General features: G+C 40.7%; 1 protein-coding gene across 2 annotated transcripts in view; it reads right to left on the bottom strand.

Moving 5' to 3' along the window:
* Positions 1 to 25,254, bottom strand: part of LOC116092976 (IQCJ-SCHIP1 readthrough transcript protein) — a 764,408-nt gene that overhangs the window by 449,498 nt on the left and 289,656 nt on the right. The gene's annotated exons all lie outside the window — the stretch shown is intronic.

Below are 25,254 nucleotides of genomic sequence, written 5' to 3'. Positions count from 1 at the left end.
AATTTTTTAACTTCTTTGAATCCTTCTAAATGCTAATGGGAGAGCCAAGTCTCTAGTTTCCTTGTTGACTGAGGCAGGAGGATTTTGAGTTTGAGCAAGCCTGGGCTACACAGCAAGACTCCATGAAGAAGAAAGGGAGGGTGAGAGTGAGATGTGTGTGAGTGTATATGTGTGTGAATTTATGTGTGTGTATGTGAGTGTATATGTGTGTGTGAGTGTGTATGTGAGTATGTATGTGTGTGCATGTGAGTGCATATGTATGTGTGGGTATGTATGTATATGTGTGTGTATGTGAATGTATGTGAGTATGTATGTGGCTGTGTATGCATGAGTGTGTGTGTATACATGCTGTAGCAAATTTTTGTTTTGCTTTGATATAAGAAGGAAAGTGATTGATAGGACATTTATCAAGTTGAAAGAATCTCCATGTGCCTGGTGCACTAGTGGGAAGCCACTGGTGCAGAACAAATATACCCTGAGTCTAATATTTAAGAGTTTTTACAATTTCAGTTCAAAAGAATTTTTAGATTGCCCCTAACTCCCTACCTGTACACCCAAAGATCATGTTGTTTCCATCTAAATTTTGCCATTTGCTCTGCAATCTCTGTGTGTTCTTTGTACCCTGCCTTCTGCATCTGTGGTGATTCTATTGCCTCTGTATGGAATGTTCACCCTTCTGATTCTGAATGTACAAGCCAAGCCAATTTCTTCCTTCTCTAAGAAGTCACTCTTGGATCCCTCCTTTCTCACTTAAGAATTCATTTGTCTCTTCTCACTCTGAGTGTGACTTATTCTGTCTCTCTTCATTCATTTGTCACATTAAGACTTACCTTAATTCTTGTCTTAGAATGCAAGATTGTAAATGCTTTAGAAATAGGATTCATGAATGAATATCAACCCTGAGTGCTTCCCTCAGAGAGATTCAACCTACATCAATTAATACAATGGAAATGTCTTTAAAGAAATACATTGACTTTTTGGATGTTGTGACAATTAATTTTCCCAGCTCATTTTGTGTCAGCTATTGCTTTCACCCCATCATTTTCTCCTGGCATATCCAAGGGGATCCCCTCGGATGATTCTTGGGTCACATACAAGGTCTCTCAAGCACAGTCTCTGATTCCATGTCTACAGATCTGTTCTACCCCACACGTGCAAAATAAACTGGAAGTACTGACTTCCTTACGAGTAACTGTCAACCAATGACAAATTGCATAAATGTTTCATCCTCCTTTTCTGTCAGTGATATCATTCTTAAGTGAGCGCCACACAGTCCTCTTAAAGGTACAGGAACATTGAACACCTCCTACCCATGCTGTTCTGCACATATGCATCTTTCTGCCTACTGTCTGTTCCCACTCTCCCTTCAGGAGTCCTGTCTGTTTTCTCTAAGTACTTTACTTCTCCTAAATTCTCTCCTCAGGGTTTGTACTTGAAAGATTAAACTGATCTAAGTCTCTCCCTTTCCCATGCTTATTAGGTAATGGGAAGCAAACAGTTCCTAAGTGTTCCTGGGATTAGAATATGGAGAATTTAACTGACAGATTGGACTCCATCTCTTCTACAGATACAGTAGGTAGGTCTTGTCTGCAGATACAATTAAGCCAACAGAGCTGTAGATTACTTACACCAAAACCATTAGAGAAGTTGATGCTGAAGCCAGAGGAGACCAGAGTGACTTTGTCTTGAAATTATTACTGTTTTCAGTGTTGGGAAAAGTGTCCTGCTCTACTGAAGGGTCTGAGAAATCCCTCTATCACTCTTTGGATGCTAAAACAAAACTGGATACTATATATGTGGTATTTTTCAAATATGCTTGCCTAGAATACAGAAGATTACAGAAGTACCACATGCCTGAAGATGAAATGGCTGATGGGAAAGGTTCACACTTGCAACAGTAATGACATTTTTACCATTCAAAAAGAGCAATTTGCTTTCCCAACTCCCCCTCTCCCTATCCCTGCCTGCTAGAGAAAAATCACAGTCTCACACATGAAATATTTTCAAACTAGAGGTGGCAGGTTTATGGAAGATTACACTGAATGTATTTGGGTTCCGACCAACTCTCCCAGCTCTATAGTATTTGTGATAAGCATAGCTTCCAAGTCTTGAATTGTCAGGTTTCTCCATTAATAATATAACAGTGAAGTCTCCTTGGGGTGTGTATTATTTTCTCATTTATAAAATCATAAAGCTTGGGACAATTCCTCGTTAAGTCAATAATATTCTCATCAAATCAATGTAACATTGACCATGTGAGAATATTCTAGCTAACTGTCACTGTGAAGTGCTGTTCCTAATATCCCATGGATTTCTCTCCTCCACTTCATCTTCACATCCACTTTTTGAAGGTTTAGCAGACTTTACTTGGATCAAAGTGGTTGTCTCCCAGTGAGACCACAATCCTTCCCCCTAGACTCCTCTAAACCATCTATCATGCTGTCATGCAGTTCCCTGCTCATCAAATTACAGATCTGACCATGTGATGACCCTGTTCTGAGATGGTTGATAGTTTCTATGGAGGGACTTTGGGGTCCACCCTGCATCCACTCTCTCCTAGCAGTGTCGATGCCTTTTTGCTTCCTTTTGAAGGAATTTTCCTTCTCTTTTAGGATGTTCTTTCCAACATATCTTCCCTTTCAGGTGTGGGGAAAACAGCTGGATGATCTGTTTCTAAATTTTGGATCTTCATCTGGTTGTCAAGGACAGAAACAAAGTTTGTAGCTCGTTCACACTGATCAAACACTCCTCTTTGCTGGGCCTATGGAAATGCCTCTGGCTATCCGAACTCATGTATTTTTCTTTTGCTTAAACACATTCTGTTTCTGTTGTTGACAATAAAGAAACCTTGACTGGTAGAGCTCACTATGGATTTAAGAACTGTGATTTATTTATAGTTCCAGTTCTTGTAAGGTTATCCAGCTGCGTTACACTATCATGCTATTTAGTCAAACAAAGAAACAAACAAAAAACACTATCATTTTTCACTTGAGGATCCTTGCCTCTTACTGAAGGCCTAGAATAAAGGTCTGAACCTGATGTCTGCTGCCTCTGCTATCGACTTTCTAAATGTATTCCTCCTTAGCCAAGGCCATGTGTTTTATTGTTCTTCCCAACACTGATCACTCTTTATCAGCTCTTGCTATATATGTATACAATGTAACTCGAGACAGGGTCTATGGTTGTTTCTTCATCATTACCCAAGGGACACTGTGCTACCTGGAGCTTGCATTTGTCACATGACAGTTAGGAGTTGAATTGTGGGCTTGAATTTTATCTCTTGACTACTGCTCCCTTGCCAACAAACTGCTTTTTAAGTTATTTCACTTAAAAGGGACCAACACTGGTTACTTTATACTATTAGGGTGACAGTGAGAGCAGGCAGGCAGGGAGAGAGCAGGCACACTAGCTAACAAAGGAAAATGAGATGTATCTTGGTAGTTTGTCTCCTGATTCAGTAGGGAGTTAGATGTAAAGTAACCAAGGAAACAACAGTTGCATCCTGGTACTATGTCTCTCAATTGTTAAAACTCCTCTTTGTAGTTAGATAGCCTTAAAACTTCATCTGGGTTCTTCCTACTGTTTCCAAAAATAAGGCACCAGACACATTTACAATGCTACACACTTACAATAGCAAAAATCCTGACAAATGGAAGGAAATATTCAGAGGCATCTTGGCCCTGGTGTGAAATGAAACTGAAGGAACGTAACAATGAAATCACAAGAGGTAAGAGACTGTATGAAAGTACTTAAAAATCTACCGCACAGACATAACAGGCTACCTGAGCACCATCATGTCAACAGGCTCCAGTTTCTCTTTGGAAATTACTATCATCAGATTGCTTTCTTTCAAGTAGACAAGGACAGGGAAAAATCCCAACCTTATAACAAAAGCATGGAGATAGTTCTTATCACCAACCAGTGTGGCAGGAATGGCAGGGCTGTCTGGGGGCCCTTCAAAGGCACAAAAGCATCTCCTGCAGAAGGTCCTCATTGAGGACTGCCTGAAACACCTGCATTCCTGCAGGAAGATCTAATTGAGGACTTGCTGAGATACCAAGGATTGCTGGTGCAAATAATGGTAGCCAATCAGGATCTGCTGTTTATAAGACTTACTTTCTTGGGACCAATGGGGACATCGGGGGTGGAGAGTAGTAAAGGAGTTAGCAGCGATGCTCAGAGAGCTCACTGTGGCTTTTCTCACCTGCTCCCGGAGTCATTGACTTTGTGCCAACTCACCCTCAACCCGCAAGGGCAGGTAAGGTTGGGCAGCGAGCAGTCCAAGGAATAGGCAACCACACACAACCCAATGTTTGTTTAAAGAATAATGAGCTTTACTGCCTATAACGTTTCCTTTACCTCAAGAAAGTTAACTGTTAAAAAACAATCCACAAATAAATGTGCATGGGTGTGTATGTGTGTGTGTGTGTGTGTGTGTGTGTGTGTGTGTGTGTGTGTGTGTGTAATGCTATTTGAAGGTCTCTTTTTGATCAGAATCTAAGAAAACAAAAGACAAAGACCTGCTTTCTGTGATACAACAACATATTCTCATACATAAAACAAAGCTAGAAATGTCTATACTAAACAAATTATGATAAATGCAGTCATGCTAATATATCTCTTTTCTCTTGAAAAAAAAAAAATGTCAAACAGCTCTACTGTAGTCTGTGGCCAGAAGAAAGAAAGAGAGATCCATTCTTTTCCCCATCAAAGTGAGCTTTCAGGACAAGTGAAGAACCCACTGAGTTGACATTACTAATCAGTGACACTGCCATTTTTGCTGAGTTAAACAAGCAAACAGTAGCAGCTGCCAATGAGACTGGGTTGGTTTATGAGTATGTATAATTATATAGAAAAGCAATATTTCTGCTCAAATATAGTACAGCTCCAGAGAGTACAGTTGTAACATACCTGGGGATAGGTTCAAATGATAGTATGTCAATAATAAAAAGTCCACTTGAATTTCTGGGGAAGAGAGATCTCTGGGGATTCTGTGGTGTGTGTGTGTGTCTGTGTGTGTGTATATGTGTGTGTATGTATGTGTGTATGTGAGTGTGTGTGTATGTGTGTATGTGTCTGTGTGTGTATTTGTGTGTCTGTATGTATATGTGTGTGTCTGTGTGTATGTATGTGTGTATATATGTATGTGTATGTGTGTGTCTGTGTGTTTATATGTATGTGTATGTGTGTGTGTGAGTGTATGTGTGTGTGTATATGTGTGTGTATGTATGTATGTGTGTGTGTGAGTGTGTGTGTGTGTCTGTGTCTGTGTGTGTGTTTGTGTGTCTGTGTGTGTCTGTGTGTATGTATGTGTGTATGTGTGTATGTGTATATGTGTGTATGTGTGTGTGTGTCTGTGTGTTTATATGTGTGTGTATGTGTGTGTATATGTGTGTGTCTGTGTGTATGTATGTGTGTGTGTCTGTGTGTGTGTCTATGTGTGTGTGTCTATGTGTGTGTGTATGTGTGTGTTCTGGATTGATTTGATTAAGAAGACCTATCAACTGTGAGTAGAATTACTCTGTTTAATGAAATCCTTGTCTGTATAAGGATAAGAAAGTGAATAGAGCTCAGACATTCATCACTCTCCCCTTGGTTATCAGTGCCAGGTGACTAGATGCCTTAAGCTTGCACTGTTGCAATTATCCTGCCATGATGTAACTTGAACTTTGAGCTGAAGTAAATCCTTTCTCCATTAACTGGCTTTTGTTGAGTATTTTGTTGCAGCAAAATGAAAAGAAACTTAAGACACTTGGTCATGAATTGAAAGTAGAGAAATATTAAGATATTTATCAATATTTTAAAAACAGGAATTATAATTCTAATTTCACCCAAAAGAGTTAAATAAAACCTGTACCTTCACTAGTTATATACACTGATTCTAACTCTGAGATACAGATCTTGAAGTCCAACCAAGCACAGTCCCTAAGTGGACAAAAGACAGCAAGATGCAGCAAGATTCATTGAGCAAGAATTTTTGAGGGACCACCCAGAAATCACTACAGAAGAAAAACAGAGCTTAGCATCTTCAGTCTAGCCCATCTGATTAAATGTAAAGGTAATAGACATTTCCTTAGAGAAGACCGATTGAGATTACTGTCAGGTGGCCTGGGCTGTGGGGTCTCTGATGCTCACTGGGGCACCCATTTGGACTGACCTTTGACTATCAAATCAAGGGTCAGTGTCAGTTTTCCTGAAAGTAAGGGGCTCTGTGATGATCAGAATTTTCAGCTAGGCTCCCTTAGCTCCAAGAATTCTAATTCCCAGGGAGTGGAAAGGGGAAAGTTCTGGACTTCAGCCCAGCCCCTCATTTAATACTGTGGTTCTACATTCCATAACACCTATGGGAATATTAATCTAGACAAAGAAGAATTAGAACAAACATTCATGTAGTATTTATTATGTACTGGACTTTTTTCTAAACCCCTTTTCACATGTATCAAATTGCGTTATTTTATAACAATTCCTTTAACTTTACAATTAAAGAAACTGAACACTCTTAAAAAATTTCCCCAAGGTAATAAATCCTATAGGCAATAAAACTGGGATTCAAGGCAAAGCAATTTGACTCCATTACAGTTTCATAATTCCAGTGACACCCTACTTCTCATGGTTGTCATTCTTGATCAAAGAGTCTGTGACCCTGATATTACAAACTTGGTCTCCTTTAAATATAAACCTTATGTTTTGAAAACTAATCTTGATTTACAAATTATTCTCCATTATAAGGCTTTCTTTGATCAAGAACTCAGGCTTATTACCTTTCAGCAAAGGGCAGGTAAGAGAATCACTTTGGCTTTCCTCAGTAGAAAGTAGACGTTTGAAAGACAGATGAGGAGCCACTTTGCTTCTCTACTGTTTCTTTCCTTTCACATTTACTGATAATCATTCATAGACCAGAAACCAAGCTAAGCAGTGACAAAAGAATAGAAGTCACAGTGTGTGATATCTAAGATCTCAGAATCTGACTGACATGAGTATCTGTAAGTCACAGGGTATGATCAGAGACATCCATAGGCAAATATGGCATGCCAGTCAGGAAGAATACCAGAGACTGGTGATAAGAGACAAAGAATCTAGAAGAAGAACCTTCCCTATTGGACAATGGTTACAGAGGACTTGGTACATAGTAAATGGAGATGTAACACAGATGACGACAGAAGCATTTCACAAGTTATACAAATCAAAAGGGGTCATAACACATATCTAAAGGCATGCGTAATATACTTGAGACTCTTCAAATAGTTGACATGTTAAGAAAGGTATGCAGGGCTATTCCCACAATTGGCTCAAAAGACAAGTAAGGATCTGTTAAGGGAAAATCTCATATACTATATTTTGGATTTTGTCCTGAAGACAGTGAAGTGCAGTGTGGATCTAGCAAAGGGCTCCAGGAGATAGGAATGGAAAGAATCAACAATGTTGGAATAGAATCTGTAGAATTGGATATCTGTATTCCAAGGCTAAGATATGGAAGAAGGCAGTCATGTTCATGTTATTGACAGTAAATCTCAGAGTTGCCTGACCCCTGTCATGTAGATACCAGTGTGGACCATATGTGGGCACCCTCACTTTCCCAAGAGCTCCCTTTACTGGGCACATGGGCTACAACGACTTGTATAACAAACATGATGCTTCAGTGTTTAGTTTCTATGCAGAAAAGTTTAGCTGACCCTGAGTCTCACCATTCTGTGTTTTCCTTAATCTGGTCATTTTAACTGCTGTTCCTGAATTTACAAGCAGTGGTAAGCTGCTTAATGTGGGTGCTGGGAACTGAACTTGGGTAATCTGCTAGAGCAACGAGTGTTTTTAATTGCTCATCCATCTGCTTAAGCTCTTGCTCTCTTTCTTGTCTCTCACTCTCACCTCTTGCTCCCTCTCTCCCCCTCCCTTTCTTCTCTCTCCACATGAGCATGGCCAGCCTCTATTTTTCTACCCTCTCTCTCTCTCTCTCTCTCTCTCTCTCTCTCTCTCTTCTACATTAAAGCTCTAAACACCTCCCCCCTAAAATTGCTCATCCATCTGTCTACCCACTACATTGTTGTTTGACTACCCTCAAAGACATTCCTACCATCTCTTCTACATGCTTCTCACTACCCCACAAACAGACTAGAAACTGAATTCCCTGCCCTGATTTCTCCCCTTGAGAATAAGGATGACATCTTGGACAAAGATCTGTGAGGACAACCTCCTGGAGAGACCTGGAAAAAGCAGTTCGCTTGCTGTAAAAGAAGACAGGCACAGGGAAACCTCATGCTTGCTGTTCTTGGAGCGTTCTGTGTGAGCAAATGCTTCCTGGAGTCTTAGTAGCCATCCTGATGTCCTTAGAGGAAGCACAGTAGCATTGAAAATACACTTACCCATGACAGGATATCAGGAAAATTATGAAGATGAAGAACCAATTAAAGCCTGACTGTTTATATCTTTAAGTTCTAAGCCACAGTCTGTTAGGTTTCTTGTTACCTGCTACCTTATGTAGCCTAACTGCTATGAAGCAGGAAATAGCTGACAGAATCGCTGCTTTCTTCTCTCTTGGTACCTTGGAGAGATCCTGGATTTGGAATTGTAGCTCCATTAGAGCATAGAAGAGTGCTTATCTTAGGTAGAGTGGGATTGCAGCTCACAAATATTCCTTGTGCCCTCCTATTTTATATAAGGCATAGGGCCTTGTATACATGTAATTTTGACCTGTGGGAAGGGGCCATACTAGATGGTAATAGCAAAGTATTACTGGAGAATGAGATATGCATGTGTCTACATATGTATACAGAGAAACCAATGACACAGTGGGTATTGTAAAGACAAAACGGAAACTTCTAACAGAATTTGCTGTATTTGATGTGATAGTTTGAATATGCTTAGCCCAAGGAGTGGCACAGTTAGGAGGTATGGCCTTGTTGGAATAGGTTTGGCCTTGTGAGTGTGGGCTTTAATACCAGCCTACCTACGTGGGAGCCAGTATTCTGCTAGCTGCCTTCAGATGAAGATGTAGAACTCTCAGCTCCTTTTATACCACGCCTGCCTGGATGCTGCCATGTTCCCTTCCTGCCTTGATGATACTGGACAGAACCTATGAACTCGTAAGCCAGTCCCAATTAAATGTTGTCCTTATGAGAGATGCCTTGGTCATGGTGTCTGTTCACAGCAGTAAAAACCTAAGACATTTGACTATTACTCCTCTATCACAACATCAGATATTTGTTCAGTATGTCCTTTGTTCACAGTAACGTTGAAATCTTTGCTTAGCAGTCTTTGTAAAACCAGCTCATCTTCCTGGAGCTTAGAGTGCATCAGTTACTGTTGCCCTGTGACTCACATGTACATATTTTTGCTTAGGATGAAGCTGCTGTTATATTTTCATTTCACAAATGGAAAAAAACAGAGACAAAGATTAGATTAACTTTCCCCACACACAGCTAGTAAGTGATGTGTAGAACTGAAGCCAGGCCATGTGGCACCAAAAGGGCAGCTCTTAACCAATGTATTGAAACCATGTTCTCCACACTCCGTGTGTTTCCAAACATTTGAGAAGAACAAACATACATGCTCTTTGCATTTGATCTAGGCTTTCATCCATGCAGGGAGCAGGCCCCAGCTTTGTACCTAAAGCAGGTCCCCACCCCTTCTCTTATAGAACACCCAGATAACCTCAAACATGAGTCCATCGATTTCTACCTTCATTTTAAATGTGGTCAACACAGTTCCAATGCTGGATGGGCTAAGAAAGTCTTTCCTGCCTTCAGAAAATGAGTTTAAAGATGCTTTCCATGAAAGGCATTTTTTTTCTCCGTTACAAATGTGAGAAATGTGAAATCTAATTACTTAGTTTCACTAGATATGCTTTTTCAGCTTCTGCTACACTTAGCGCAACACAAACTGTGCTTATCCTGCACATACAACAAGCCTCATTAATTCCATTTCCCTCCAAGCTCACTGAAGGAAAATGGGAGCAGGATAGTCGGGGAAGACAAATTCATCTCATGCTTGTGTTTCTATGGGCGGCTTCTGCTCAAATCTGACTCTTTCTGCTCCTCCAAGGATTACTAGCTAGCTGAGGTGGTCAGAACTTATAGAAACCCTTATGAGAATCCTTGCTTTTCCCAAATAATCCATCAAAGAGTACTTGCTTAGGTCTGCAAAGAAGAGATACCACAGAGATCTGTGGTTGCCTCCCCCTCTCCATTCCACTAGAAGTGTAAGCATTCTCCAGTCCTATCAGAGGCCCCATAGACACAGTGGAGTGATGACACCCTCAGAATGCTGTACTTTCTCCCAGGTAGGTATGCAGAACAATACACCATGCAGTATTTCATACCCAGTGAATCTCAGGTCCCCTAAGTATCTCACATATCCAGTGGAAGATTCCCCAAAACTTTTTTTTTTTTTTAAAAAAATGTTGTATACATTTTATTACCCCATACTGTTTACATTAGCTGCTTATGTGTAAATAAAATCATGCTATAATTAAATCAAAAGGAGAAAAATATATTTCTATGATGTTGGTGTCATTTATATGTAGAGAAAACTTAAGGAAGTGTTTATTTGGTCCTTTGGCAATAAAAATCAAGCATTTTCAATACATGCCCATGTACTCTTTATTAAGCCGAGCTGAGCATCTAGCTCCCTATGTACTCCAGCCTCAGTACCATTCTTATTAAGACTCAATGGCCTCCATGTAAAGATGTCCTCTAATTCTTTAGTACTCTTCATGTGACACAGTAGAAGTTGATGGCCTTCCCTCCGGGTGTGGTCTCTAGGTGAGCCGAGCAAGGTAGAAGGAATGGGGGTGTGATTTCTTTTTTTTTTCTTTTAGGTATTTTCTTTATTTACATGTAAATTTCTCCATTCCCAGTTTCCCCTCCAAAAAACAAAGAAACAAACAAAAACAACAAACACAAACTCCTGTTGCCTCCCACTTCCCCATGCCTGCCACCCAGCCCTCTCCCACTTTCTGGCCCTGGCATTCCCCTACACTGGGGTACAGAACCTTCACAGGGCCGAGGTCCTCTCTTCCTATTGATGATTAAATTTGCAATCCTCTATTACACACATGCTGCCTGAACAATCAGACCCCTCCATGTGCAGTCTTTGGTTGGTGGTTGAGACCCTGGGAGCTCTGAGGGTACTACTTAGTTCATATTGTTCGTCCTAAGGGGCTGCAAACCCCTCAGCTCCATTGGTCCTTTCTCTAACTCCTTCACTGGGGACCCTGTACTCAGTTCGATGGATGGCTGTGAGCCTCTACATTTGTGTTAGTCAGGTGCTGTCAGAGTCTCTCAGGAGATAGCTATATTTAGGCTGGCTTGTCCTTCCTTCAGTCCCTGCTCCATAGTTAATCTCTGCAACTCCTTCCGTGGGTATTTGGCTCCCCCTTTTAAGAAGGAATGAAATGTCCACCTTTTGGTCTTCCTTCTTCTTGAGTTCCTTGTGTGATTTCTAATGCCAGGTCATTAAAGGACTTTCAACACACCCCACTCCTGCATTACCTACTTTAGGGAAAGCTAACTGCCATACTCTGAAGGTACAATCAGCACCGTGGAGAGCTCCCCAAGGGCTTCCTACCAAGACCCAGCACCAACTTGCCAAGTGTTCAGTGACCCGTCATGGAGGTAAATTCTCTCCAGATTTTGACAAACCATCAGCCTCAGGCAACCTTACACAGACCTTTAGCCAGAACCACCCAACTAGGGGTTTCACAATAATGGTGTGGACTTGTGAATGTTTTAAGCTCCTAAATTTTAGAACCCCCTGTTGAGCCAAATAGATAATTTACATCATGTCAGAGTAGAGAGATAAGTGGCCTGCAACACAATGGCGTCAGAGTTCCCATGACGACACATCTGCAGTCAGCTGTAATGCTCCAAAACAGTGACATTTTGTGAAACATTGCATATATTTTCTGATGTTAACTTTGCATCTACATTTGCGGCTGATTTTTTCTGTTTCCTTTTGGTTTTTGTTATACCTGTTGTTATCATTTGTTTATCTCCCTTTCCCCAACCCCCACCATGTTTTCTTTCCCCTCCCCCATCCTTCTCTTTCCCTTCCTTCTACCCCTGTGAACAATTTTATCCTTAGGCAATCAAGCAAGCAGACAAGCAAGCAAACAGACAAACAAAAACTTCAAAAAGTCTCTATCCATTCTATTTTGTTTTTCTGTTTCCCTCAATCCCTGTTCTTCTCCTACCTCATTGGCCTTTACATTGACAGGATGTTAGTTTTGAGGACCACCTGTCCTGTCCCTATGGCTTCTCCCAGAGCCCTGCCCCACCTTCCTCTTTGTCCTTGAGTGACTGCCAATGCTCACAGGTAGACCTCTGTGCTTTTTCTACTTCACCATTGGTGGATATTCTCTATCTATGGCACTGTCTGTTTGTTTTCCTTCCTAGTTAGACATGTTACTTCTCTCTTTAAAAGCAATGCTTCTCCATAGAAAATCATTTACTGTGTGCTATGAATTGGTGATGAAAATCCAGGCCCTAAGGTAGATTTCCTTCCGTGGAGCTTTTATCTTTAGCTCCACTCATAATTCCAGCTCTGACTTCCCTCTTCATTTCCTGAACCTCAGCATCTCTCTTAACTACCTGAAGTCTTGCTCTGTGTTCCTGTGCAAATACATATGTTAGATGTGGGAACAGGAGTAAGGGGCTTTACTCTTTCCTCAGTTTCTCTATTGATGAACACTATTCTCTTGGTCTACCTTGTAGACCAGACTGATGCCTCTCACTATTTGCAAAGTCTCAGGAGGCTGTGATTCTGTTGTGCTATTTAGCAGTTCTTGTTGGTGGGGGGTCCTCACCCCAAGAGTGTCCAGGAGAGGAAAAAGAAACCAACTAATCATCTTACTTTCTCATGTCACTTGGTTTGCCTTCTTTGTCTTCTGTTTAAAGGCTTAAGAACTCTCCCGTGCCCTCAATATTTCCAGTAGACTCTTGGGAAACCAGATTGAGCTGTGAGCACAGAACCAGAGCAGAACGTCACCTCAGGAAGAATTCCTTTTTGTCTGGTACAATCACTAGTTCTGATTACATTCCAAACCTCATGGTTTTATAAATGTAGGTTGTATCTAAACTTAAAATAGATGACTCCATTTTAACAAATTGTAAATATAAAATGATGAAATTTTGCTACAGACCTCTTTCCCCTTGTAAATAACAATTTTAACCAAACTTGTTTAGACAATCAGAATTGCTATGGAGCAGCAGTTTTATAAAACTTGAGGAGCAATTCAAATTGAGATATCCGTTTCTGACCTCAGCACACAAAGACACAGACAATCATTTGTTCTCCCTGGATTTATAAACCTGTCTCATTTCTTTCTTTTCTAAGTAAATCTTATCACTTTCTTTTCTAAGTAAATCAAATTTGGAACTGCCCAAGCCGTTTGGGGGTGGAGGAAGCCCAGTGGAAGCAACTCAGTATTCTTTGCTAGGTTCCATGTTTGAAAACGCTTAGCATTCTTCTCCACTTCTGTCTCTTTCGGGGCTTTTCCAGGGGCTATGGTATCATTGATATTCATGAGCAACAATGGTGACAGTTTGGTAAACAAACCAGATGATAAATCCATCTCTCCCATCATATGCAGCAGAAGCTCTTCAGAGACTTTATTTATGCAATTTAGACATTCAGGCTTAAAATATGTGGTAATTTTATTTCACAAAGGCCCCAGGCAGCAAAGCATTTATTTTACACTTCCGGACCTCATTGAGGATGTGGTGTAACCTGCTCATGTTTGTCGTTCTGCAAATGAGTGACATAATATGGAGATGCCACCTGTTTCATGGTGGGAGAGCAGGAAAAAAGTGGAGGATTAATTTGTTAATATCTACAAAGTGCTCCACAGATGGAAAGTAGATACGCAAGTGTGGGTTCTCATTACAGCTCGTTGCTCTCCTTCGCGCTTACTCAGGAGGCAGAAAGAAGTAGGTTGATTTCTTGCAATGAGAAACCCTGCTCTAATTTATCATTTAGATGCTTTGATTTTAGAGAAGTTCTGTTGTAATGATGGGGATATTTGCTCCCCACCCTAACTCCTCTGTGAGAAAGACAAAGAATTTGCACTCTTTAAGGCACCAGAAATAGACACCTTAAGGAAACCCATCAGGAGTGAATAGCTATCACTGGATTTCAACATTAGCATGTATGCACCATGATTCTTCTTTTCCTCCTGGGAAAACAGCCAGTTCAAGTTTAGAAGAGTATATAGAACCTGAAATTGTACTCCTCGGCATATGGAATTGCCTAATAAGATTGCCTGAACATTTCCACCTTAATTCCAAGCAATGGAATGCCTAAGACAGCATTATTCACAATCGCCACACATTGGAAACTGTCCAAATACCTTCTGAGAGTTGAAGAGATGGATAAGTAATGGCATGCTCACAGAGTAGAATGCTGTACAGCAACGGAAATGAACGATCTACAACTAAATCCACTCCAAAGCGCACACCTTCTAAACATAATAAAAACAAAAGGAAGCTAAACAGAAGAGCATGTGCTTTATGACTCCACTCAGACAGGGAGCAGAACACAGAGAATAACACAGGGAATAAAGCCTCACTGTTGTTAGTGAGGCAAGGTGTTACTCATGCATGAGGTGGTAACTGGAAGGTTTCTGAGAGGCTTAGCCCTGCTGGCAATGTTCTGCTTCTTGGTGTGAGTGGTTGCATAGAAACTGCCCTGTGGTGTAAATATGATAGACATTACACTTACTATTTATATAAGATTCTCAATAGTCTCTGCTCCATCCCCTGTCTCTGCATTTCTTGTAGACAGGATAAATTTGGGGTTGAAAGTTTTGTGGGTGGGTTGCCATCCCTATTTTTCCACTGGGAATCCTGCCTGGCTACAAGACATGGCCTCTTCAGGTTCCATATTCCCAGTGCTGTGAGTCACAGTTGAGATCACCCTATTGATTTGTGGGCACCTCCCTTATCTCAGGTCTCTGTCACATCCTCCTGGAGATGCTCTTCACCACCCAACCCCCATCAGTTGCAGATTTCCATTTATTCTCATGGCCACATGGCCATCTCTCCTGCCCATTTCCCCACTTGACCCTGAACCCTCCTATTCCTTTCCCTATCCCCTCTTCCACCCATTTCCCACCCTCTGTCTACCTCTTATGATTATTCCTCCTTCTAAATGAGATTCAAGCATCCTTATTTATACCTTTCTTCTTGTTCAGCTTCTTTGGGTCTGTATAGCATGGATATACTGGATTCCAATAAGCAGCCCAACTTGAGACCCATCCCCTGGGCAAGCACCAATCCCTGACACTATTAATGATACTCTGTTATGCTTGCAGACAGGAGTCTAGCATGGCTGTTTCTGAGAGGCACCACCCAATAGCTGACTCAGATGGAAGCAAACACCCAAAGTCAAACAGTGGATGGAGCTTGGGGACCCTTATAGAAGAGTAAGAGGAAGGATTGCAGCTCCAAAGGGGATAGAAACTCCACAGGAGGACCAACAGAATCAACTAACCTGGACCCTTGGGTCAGTCAATCTAAGAACACTGCACAGTGGCAATGCAAATGCCTAGCATAAGTGATACCCTGGTGTTAGTCTCCATCAACCCATGCCTCAAATGGCTTACTTTTCTCCTTTTGCATTGGATAAAGTTATTGATTTATAGAATAATGCAAAAATTGGAACCACAGAATCCAGTATGGAATGGTTATCTAGAGTGTAGGACATGGGTTCCCTCCATATAGTATCAGGATACTGTGGCTGAGCTTGCTTATTCAAGTTAACAATTCTTCAAACATCTGAAGTTTGTAAACTTTCTCATGATGTGGACACAGAGAAAACTAAAATCCCTCCTCTTTTAAAGTTCATGTTTCAGTAAAGACATAATAAGCCATAAAGTTAGTAAATAAGAATATCACATCACATGAGAGAAGGTAACGAGTCTTTTGGGACAAGAAAACAAACCCACCAGGAAAAGGTACAGTGAATAGAGACTGGTGGTGGGAGAGAAGCAAACTGAAAATTTCAGTAGACCAGTCAGATACTCTAGTCTCACTGCAAAGGTGAAGTTGGTCCCTGATAGACACTGAATATTCCTGACCCTGCCTCCTTTTTCACACAAAACAGGCTCAACTTAAGCTCTACTCCACAAATAATTGTTCTATCCCAAAACAATTGTATGTCATATGGCCTTATTGGCTATTGTGATCTGCATAGCAGGTGGCACCAACTGCCCATCATAGCCATGGACATGTTTTAATAAAGCTTCTCAATAACCAACAGACTAACTTGCTCCTTGGGACAATCAAACAGAGCCAGTTACATTTAAAGGACATCTGCCAAAAATAATGCACTTCATTTCTGAGCGGTTGATAATTATGCCATTGTTTCCAGTAATAATCAGATAGCAAGACAAGATGCCTTTTGAGACCTCTTCTAGTTCTGAAGAGACAGATCAAATGATCCATGAAGAAGAGATTTCCCTTTTATTCTCAGTAGCCCTGGTGGCAACCATCCACAAAACTTCACATCATTAACTTATGAATTAGAATTAAGGAGGGTCACACATTGTGACTTTAAGGTCATAATCTAGTCTGAATGTAATGCCATTCCCATAAATGACATCCCATTCCCTTCACCTGACAAACCTGATATGACCTTTATATTTTCATGCTCCTTGACTTTTCAAAACCTCATGCCTTTGTTCTACAAATCCCTCAGCCCAGGAACACCAAGAATCCTATTCTCATTTTGAATCCTCATGGTATTTTTTTCTTCTTTGTGAGGCCTTGTGATCCATGCCATTTCTCTTTTCTTGGCATTTATTTGGTGTCTGCATTATGTCTTGGCACCAGACATAGACTTCACTGGACAGTTAATTATGTTTTATTGCTGTGCCCTCAATCCCCGGTGACACTGAAAAGACCCTCCATGGCTTTGCATTTCTGGGTCACAGCCCAGATTCCTTAACTGGCTTTATTATTGACAGATGGCAATGAGGTGGCATTGGTGGGGAGAATCAGTTGCAAACAATAAGAATTGATTCTAGTTCTTCCCCCAAGAGTTCCTTAAATGTTTGTGAATGGAAACTGAGAAAGGTTAGTTGTTAAGTCTTGCCACCAAGTTCTTACTTGGTGATGCCATAATGACTACAGGTTATTTTATAAACTAGACACTATACTCCATAAACAATCTTAAAATATACTAATGTGTGGGTGACAGAATGTGCTCCCAAATGAGATAAGATACTGAAGGAAAAAGCTGAAGGAGTTAAGATGACAACCTGCCCACTTAGGGTCACTACAGCTATACAAGTAAGGGCACTAAGTATAACACCCTACTGCGTGCCATACCTGAGGTTATGTGTTTCTTATAAAGTGCCTGCAATCCTGTATCAACCCATTTAGGATGAGAACAGAGATGTTAACTGTTCACACTCAGGATCACTCAAGTAGAGGCACTGGGAGCCTACCAGATCACATTTGGAATGGTCTCTCTACTTTACCATACCAGTATCAGTCATCCTGTATCTACCACTTGCTCTTTCATTCATAAACAGAGGCAGATTTTAGAAGTAGACACAAAATATATAAGTATCATAAAATATGTAATCATTTCTGTGTGTATTAGTTAGGGTTTTACTACTGATAACAGAAACTATGACCATGCCAACTCTTATAAGGATAACATTTAATTGGGGCTGGCTCACAGGTTCAGAGGTTCAGTCTACTATCGTCAAGGCAGAAGCATAGTAGTATACAGGCAGGCATGATGTAGGAAGAACTGAGAGTTCTATATCTTATTTTAAAGGCAAACAGGAAAAGACTGGCTTCCAGGGAGCTAGGATGAGGGCTTTAAAGCCCATGCCCATAAAGACACACATCCTCCAACAAAGCCATACCAATTTCAAGGAAGCCACACTTCCTATTAGTGCCACTCTATGGGCCAAGAATATTCAAACCATCACACTATACAAATTAAGAAACTGAAGCAGAGAGGTTTTTGGAGCATGCTCCTATTGAAACACATTAGAGAGGGCAAAAGCACAATTAAGTCTGGTTCTTAATGGATCAAGTTCTCTCCCATTCTTTATGTTGCTGTCATGACTTTGATATAAATGTCCCCCATGGGTTTGGGTTAGAAAGCTTGGTTTCCAGTGATGGTGCTAATTTGAGAGGTAGGGGACACAAGAGATAGAGCAGAGTTGGAGGGAGGTTATTGGAGGTAGATCCTTGGGGATTTAGTACCCCTGGCCACTTCCTGCTTTGTTTACAGCTTTCCGGATAGGGTGAAGTAAACAGTTGTCTTTTACCAGGCTCCTACTGCTGCCACATCTTGCCCAAATACATGGGCTTCAGACATTAAAGCTAGGAGCCAGAAGTTTGTTCTCCACCCCCTCCCTGAAAAACAAATGTAACTAATACCTTGTCTAACAGTGAAAAGGTGAGGGTCTCAGGAAGAGCAATAGAGAACTTGTGGCCACAAAACTTTGCCATTTGTTTCCCTTGGACTGCACATTATTACTGGATCTTGGAACTTCAACTATGTATTTCTGATCCTATATGAGAATTCACCAGGCCAGACCCACTGAGCAAATAGTCTGACAACAAATAATTTCTTGTATTTAAAAACATATACAGGGGTTGGGGTGATGTCTCTGTGTATAGGAGCACTTGCTTGTCAAACATAAAGATGTGAACTGAAGTTTCCACCACCCACAGAAAAAGCTGGGCATGGCTGCATGTGTCTATGTCCCCAGAACTAAGAACAAACACAGTCAGCTCTAGATAACTTTATTGAGAGTTTGTCTAAGACACCTATGAGACAAATGAGCAGAGCTAAGATATTACTCCAGCCCACTTGGGCTCCATTAGCCAAATAGTTAGGTAAACTTCAACTATGCAAGTGGGACCAAACTAGTAGAGTCTTTTAACTACCTCTGCCCTGTGGCCACCAAGTCTTACTGGTTGGCCACTGGGGTCAGTGGCATAGTTGAAAGGGTAAGTTGTTGATTCACTGAGGGATCCTATCTCAAAACAGTTAAGGCTCAGAGTGATAGAGGATGACTCCTGGTGTGCTGTTCTTGCCTCCCCATGGGTGCATGTACCACAGATGCACACACATACACACACACACCACACATGTACACACTCATGTACATACACATTCATACACTCATGCACACACACCACCGCACATGCTCACACATATGCATTCACACCACCCATTCATACGAAATGCATACACACCACACATGTACACACATATGCATACATACTACCCATTCACACACATATGCACACCCACACCATACCCACATAAATATACATATACAAAGTACCTAATACACACAGATATATGAGACTATCAGAATGTCAGTGATAGTGATTATAGTCAATAATTTGTGCAATTTCAAGGAAAACATTACAAGCTATAGTTAATAAAATTTAGAAGTTAATAAATATCAAAATTTTATACCTTTCAACAAATTTGCTTAACAAATGATTTAACAAATGATTTCACTTAAAAAGTGATTTGCTTAAGAAATCACTGAGCCTAGCAGCCCACTGGCTATTTCTCAAGACTTGATGGTCACGTGTAGACAGGGGTCACTACATGTCTTTGCTGACTTCGATCCACTCACATAGGTAAGGGCTGTTGGTCTATTGGGCTTATGGAGTCTTGGCTTTTCTTCTGTGTCTCAAAGGTGAGCCAGGCAAACAAGATGGCGAGAGAAGTTCGTAGGAGTGTTTCAGTGCATGAGCTTCTTTCAAACTCTGCTCTATCAAATATGCTACTCACCTACTTGCCTGTGTCTAGTGCCAAGTGCAGGGGTCAGTAATGGTGCAGGTCTGCCCTCCAAAGCAGGAGAGGACTGCAAAGTTCCAGGATGGACTGGGGATCTAGCACTATGACTGCAATCTGTCAAGGCCCATCAGTACAGTTGTTCCCATTACTGTGTATCTATATGTTTACTCATGCAAAGGCATGGGTGTGTATATATACCTATATGTTTATCTATACCTAGACATTTTAAAAAGATTTCCAAGAAGACTTATAAGACTAGTTCTTTCTGGGGATGTGAGTTTGTTAAAGTATATGTGATAAGCTCTTAAGTCAATATTAGAATCTCTAAGACCTGATGATTTGCATGGTTATCATGAAGTAATGAATTTTGGGGGATTATTGAGGCCACAAGGTTTAGGGTGATTGTGCAACTCTGTGAATCTCAAGTTCTTTCTGTTAGTTCATTCTCCTAGGTTCTAAATGGTTCTTTAGATGCTTCTGCTAATGACTGAGCGTCCAGAGCCACTGCTTTGCTGAGGGAGAGCTCATTAGCAGGCAGGATAAATCACACAGACTTGCCTTGAACAAACCCTGCCAGAGGAAGTGCAGAAAAGGCAAAGAAATATGTCATACATAATAGCCAGTGTGAGGGGAACCTCTCTTGGCCTGAAATTGAACACACAACCCCTGTTCACTTTCAGCTGCATAATAGATTGGCGTTGACCCAAATCACCACAAAGTTCATATTTCTTATGTGTGACCATGTCTGGCTGCAGCTTTCTTTCAGAGAGCCATAAGTAGCTCTCACAACCATAGGTTGCTTTCTCCCAAAGAAATCAGGAGCTCTAACCATGTGGACAGGTTTGATACAGCTGCTGCTACACCATTGATATTCTGTTATTGTTACATAATTTAAGGCCTGCTGGGCTATCCCACATAGCCACACCACATGTGTGTGTTAGACGCTGAAAAGCTGAAAAATTAATGTCTTCCTGCTTTGATTGGATTCTTCTCTACTAACAATACTAAATCAGGATTTCAAATGTGGAAATCAATCCAGATTTAAAATTTACTAAAATAGGTTGATGAATTATTGACTGTTGGGGGGGGACCAGAGGGTAAGAAATAATCCAATTAAGTGAACAAATAATATTATGGATATTTTCTGGAAAAAACTAATGAAAGAATTTAAGAATGCGTGAGCAGTGATGATTTATCAGCTTGTTATGTGCTAGATATGGTTCCAGGCTTTGAGGATATCACAGTAGGAATGAAATGATGTGTAGGTTTACTTTACTGGATAAAATAATAAGTGAGAAAAATAACTAACTAAAATCAAGTGATGGTAAATACAATGAGAGAAAGCTAGGTTAATAAGATGGATATATGAAGGAGAAGTAGACCAGTCCCTGGGATGAGCAATAAGGGAGACCTCTCTAGAAAGATCACACCTGTCATATTTCTTCTAAGACACAAACAACAAAATAACTCCATAACTATGAGAAAATTCTGTGAGCAAGACATGGGTAATACAGAGTTCCTGAGATTGGAGTCTTGGGGTAGACACTAAAAATTCTCAAAGTAAGTAGGAACAGAAGAGTTGGGATATGAGACAGAGGAGCTGTGGTGGGGGGGGCAGGATAAATCGTAGGAACCTTGGAGGTCCTTTATCATTGTTGTTGACTCTGTCATACAATGGGTTTTAGCCTGTTACAAGCTCACCAGCACCTTTTACTGATGAGAACACAATTGTTTTGCTCTTTTTTTGCCTGTTTGAGAGAGAGACAGACAGACACACACACACACACACACACACACACACACACACAGAGAGAGAGAGAGAGAGAGAGAGAGAGAGAGAGAGAGAAGAGACGAGACAGAGAGAAAGAGAGGGGACAGATAGATTGACAGACAGACAGACAGACAGACAGACAGACAGACAAATAGAGGTAGTATTGAGTTGGGTGGAGACATGCAGAAGATCGGGGAAAAGCCAAGGGAATAGAATATGTGGTCAGAATATATTGTATTCAATATATTTTCAATAAAAGCAAGCAAGCAAGCAAAACCAAAACAAAAGCACTGTAGGATGGTTAATTCTCCATCTGTTTGGATTTAGCATCACCAAGAGCCTGAGGCACTCCTCTGGCTGTGTGGGTAAGGAGATGACCCACCTGAGTATGGATGGCAGCACCCACAGGCTGGAGGCCCACTCTGAATATAACGGGATCCGGAAAAGTAACCTTGCCCTTTCTCTGCATCCTGGCTGCTGTTGGGGAATTGAACCCTCTGAACCTGGGATCCCAGAGGAGCCATTCTCCCTCCCGTTGTTTTCTCCCATTAGCAAAAACAGGAATTAATGCAACACACAGGCTGACAGTGTTGCTGAGATGCTGTGTTCCCAGCTTGTCATTACTGAAGCACGTGTTTGCTTAAGGAATGGTGCAAAGGAAAATGTTCGTTGAGGAGTTTGTATACTCTGTGTATGTTATATGATATATCCATTGCACTCGTACATTTACATATTCCTATTTCAGAATTAACTTCGCTTATTGTTCTTTAATCCTCAAAATGCCCAGTATTATATTATTTACTCCATTTTATAGAGGATGAAAGAGCAACTTAGATAGTCATAGTAATTTACTCAAAGTCATTCACTACTAGGTATAGGAAACAGTATTTGGCACATATATAATTTAGTCTCCAGATCCAGACTTTCCCTCAGCACTGTTGGTGTCAAATCAACCATATTCTCATTCGTTTAGCTTAGCTGCTGGTCTGACCACAAAGTAAAACAATATTTAAGGAAGGGATATTGTCAAGAGAGATAAGCAAAAGCACGGCCATTTAAAGAGAACAGTGGGCATATGTAAGCATCCACAGGTACTTGGCAATGCACTGGTGTTTACAGAGACCCTTCCAATTCAACAGCATAGAGGCAAGGTGGCTGCAAAAAGCCAATCTGACACTGCACCTATAAGCAACAGAAGCTGATGTGAACTGAAGGCCTGGCACCACAGACCAGGTAACTGCTAAAGCAAAGTTAGCAACCCCCCCCCCAAAAAAAAGACTTGAAACAAGACCTGGAGCTCCAAAGCCTAAAGTTCCAAGTATTCAGAATATAATTTAAAAAAAAAATCATCCTATCATGAGAAAGACCACGACTCACTTGTGAGGAAGACAACCAATAGAAACTAATGATTTACTATACTGCTTTTAGTATACAATTCATGTATTATAAATATTATTTTAGTAAATATGATTCCTTTATCTTTTTAATTTTAATATCTTAATATTTAATTTTATAATGCTAAATATAAAAAATAAACATTTTTTTTTCAAATCTATAGTTAAATGTAGAATAGCCACAAAAAAGGGAATAGCTAGCTTTCCATGCCTCTGGACTCCAACAGCATCTCAACTGTCTGTGGCCATTGATAAGTGACAAGATGGAGTGAGTCTCTATCATGGAATTCTCAGAGGCCTATTCTTGTGATCTCAAATACAAAAATCCAAACCCATCATCTGCAGTACAACTGCAAGCAACAGAGAGTTATAGCCTGCGATCACAGAACTGCAGCCCCACGCATTATGACCTGGGCCTCAGCCCAGCATCCAACGCTGGTCAAACAAGACTAATTTCATTTGTGTGACAGAGACTGCACAGGTGGAAATTAAGAGCATGTGGTTTACAATAAGTTCCTAGAATCATACACCTGCCATCTGGACTTACCCATGTTCTAGGATTCTATACTAGAATACTGCACATGTAGTCACTCACCCTAACCTAACAGATGCTTCTCAGAATAGAGACCCCAAGCCACACTGTCTTACACTACAACAGGCACCACACTCATTGCTCAGCCTACTGCCTCTTGTGGTAAACCTAATATACTGATCTGTTTTCTTTCTACTCTTTTCTAATGGGTGAATTAAATCACTGCCTACTGTTCCCTTGCTCACCAACATGATGGCTAGTCCAACACTGTTTACCTTCCTAACACTTAGCCATATCAAATTTACCTTTTCTCCTCAATTGTCATTTCCTTATCTTCAGTTTCTTGAAAATCACTTCAGTTCTGATCTTGTGTATGTGTGTTGTGTCTGCCTATGTGTGCATAAATGCGGGTGCCTCTGGAAGTCGGAGGCATCAGATCCCCGGGAGCTGGAGTTAGAGAGAGCTCTGACCTACCTGATGTGGGTGCTGGTAACAAGATTGGGTTCCTCTGCATGAGTAGTTTTACTCAGACATCTCTCCAGCTCTTATTTCCTCATTTTTAGGTGAAAGACAATAATGTTTACCAGATAGATGTCTTGGAAGGTTTAAAAGTCACACATGTACACTTCTGTGACTGTCTGACAAGAGGAGGCAATATTAATGCTCGTTTCTCCTTTCCCACACTAGCTTTGCAAATGGTACCAGACCTCATCTTGAAATGAGATTTTTCTTCTTATTTTGGAAAGGGCAATAATTTCTGGAGTCTTGTTTCCATTTCCAATGCAATAATAATAGAAAGAAAAAATGGAATTTCTTCCTCAGTCACTATTCCCTGCCACTGACTGGCTTCTGTGGAATGCTAGGTCACAAAAGGCCCACAAAGAATAGAGTCAGCCTTCTGTTGTGATATCCACAGAAGAGGTCACTGGAAAGATTCATTACACACACACACAGTACACACAGCCATTCCTGTAGCTCAGCTTCTTTGTTGATTTATGAGTTACACTTTTATTTGCATACTATAGAAAATACCCAATGTGACACACTTAGGGAAATTTAGACTTTTATTATTGAGAAGAGAGAAGAAACTGAAGGGTGCATTTTCAATTGCTTTTCAGCATTTTGGCTAAGATCAACTATGGAAAAATGGCTCTAGAAGGCCAATCTGAGAAAAGAGAAGACAGAAAAGTCATAGGGCTGGAGAGTCAGGAGAGACCTTGGCAAGTGTCTACCACAAGGGCTGAAGCCTGAAGAGGAGGTAGAATATCCGTCATTTGGAAAATGATTGTTTATATAGATAACTTTTAAAATGTGCCATTTTGTGTAGGAGTACCTAGATATAACAAAATAAATGAATAAATAGGGATTTGTCTTGCTCATTTTGGGGATCACAACTCCTAGAGAATTTCAGTAACACATTTTTACCTTTCAAGAAGTATTTGTTTCTAGACCTGGTTCTATAGGCCTGTGATCTCAGTTATTTAAGAGACAGAGGCAGGAGAACTCTGAATTCATGAACAACTCAGGTTATAAAGTGAATTCAAGTTCAGCCATGGCAATTTCTTGGGACCTTGTCTAAATATTTTAAAATAAACAAGTAAAGGGAGGGCTGGCTCTGCATATGTGTGTGGTCAAGTGCTTGTCGTGTATATACGACGCCATTGGTTAAACCTCTTGTACAAGGGTGGGGTGGGAAAGGTTGCTAAACAAGCATGTGAGTCTACAACTTCCTGAAGATGTTTCATACCTTGGTTTAAAACACTAACTTAGTAGATGGGCTT

Source organism: Mastomys coucha, unplaced genomic scaffold, assembly GCF_008632895.1.
Source record: "Mastomys coucha isolate ucsf_1 unplaced genomic scaffold, UCSF_Mcou_1 pScaffold16, whole genome shotgun sequence".
Lineage (NCBI taxonomy): Eukaryota > Metazoa > Chordata > Mammalia > Rodentia > Muridae > Mastomys > Mastomys coucha.
Note: the sequence above shows the minus strand (reverse complement) of the source record. Positions and strands in the feature narration are given on the sequence as shown.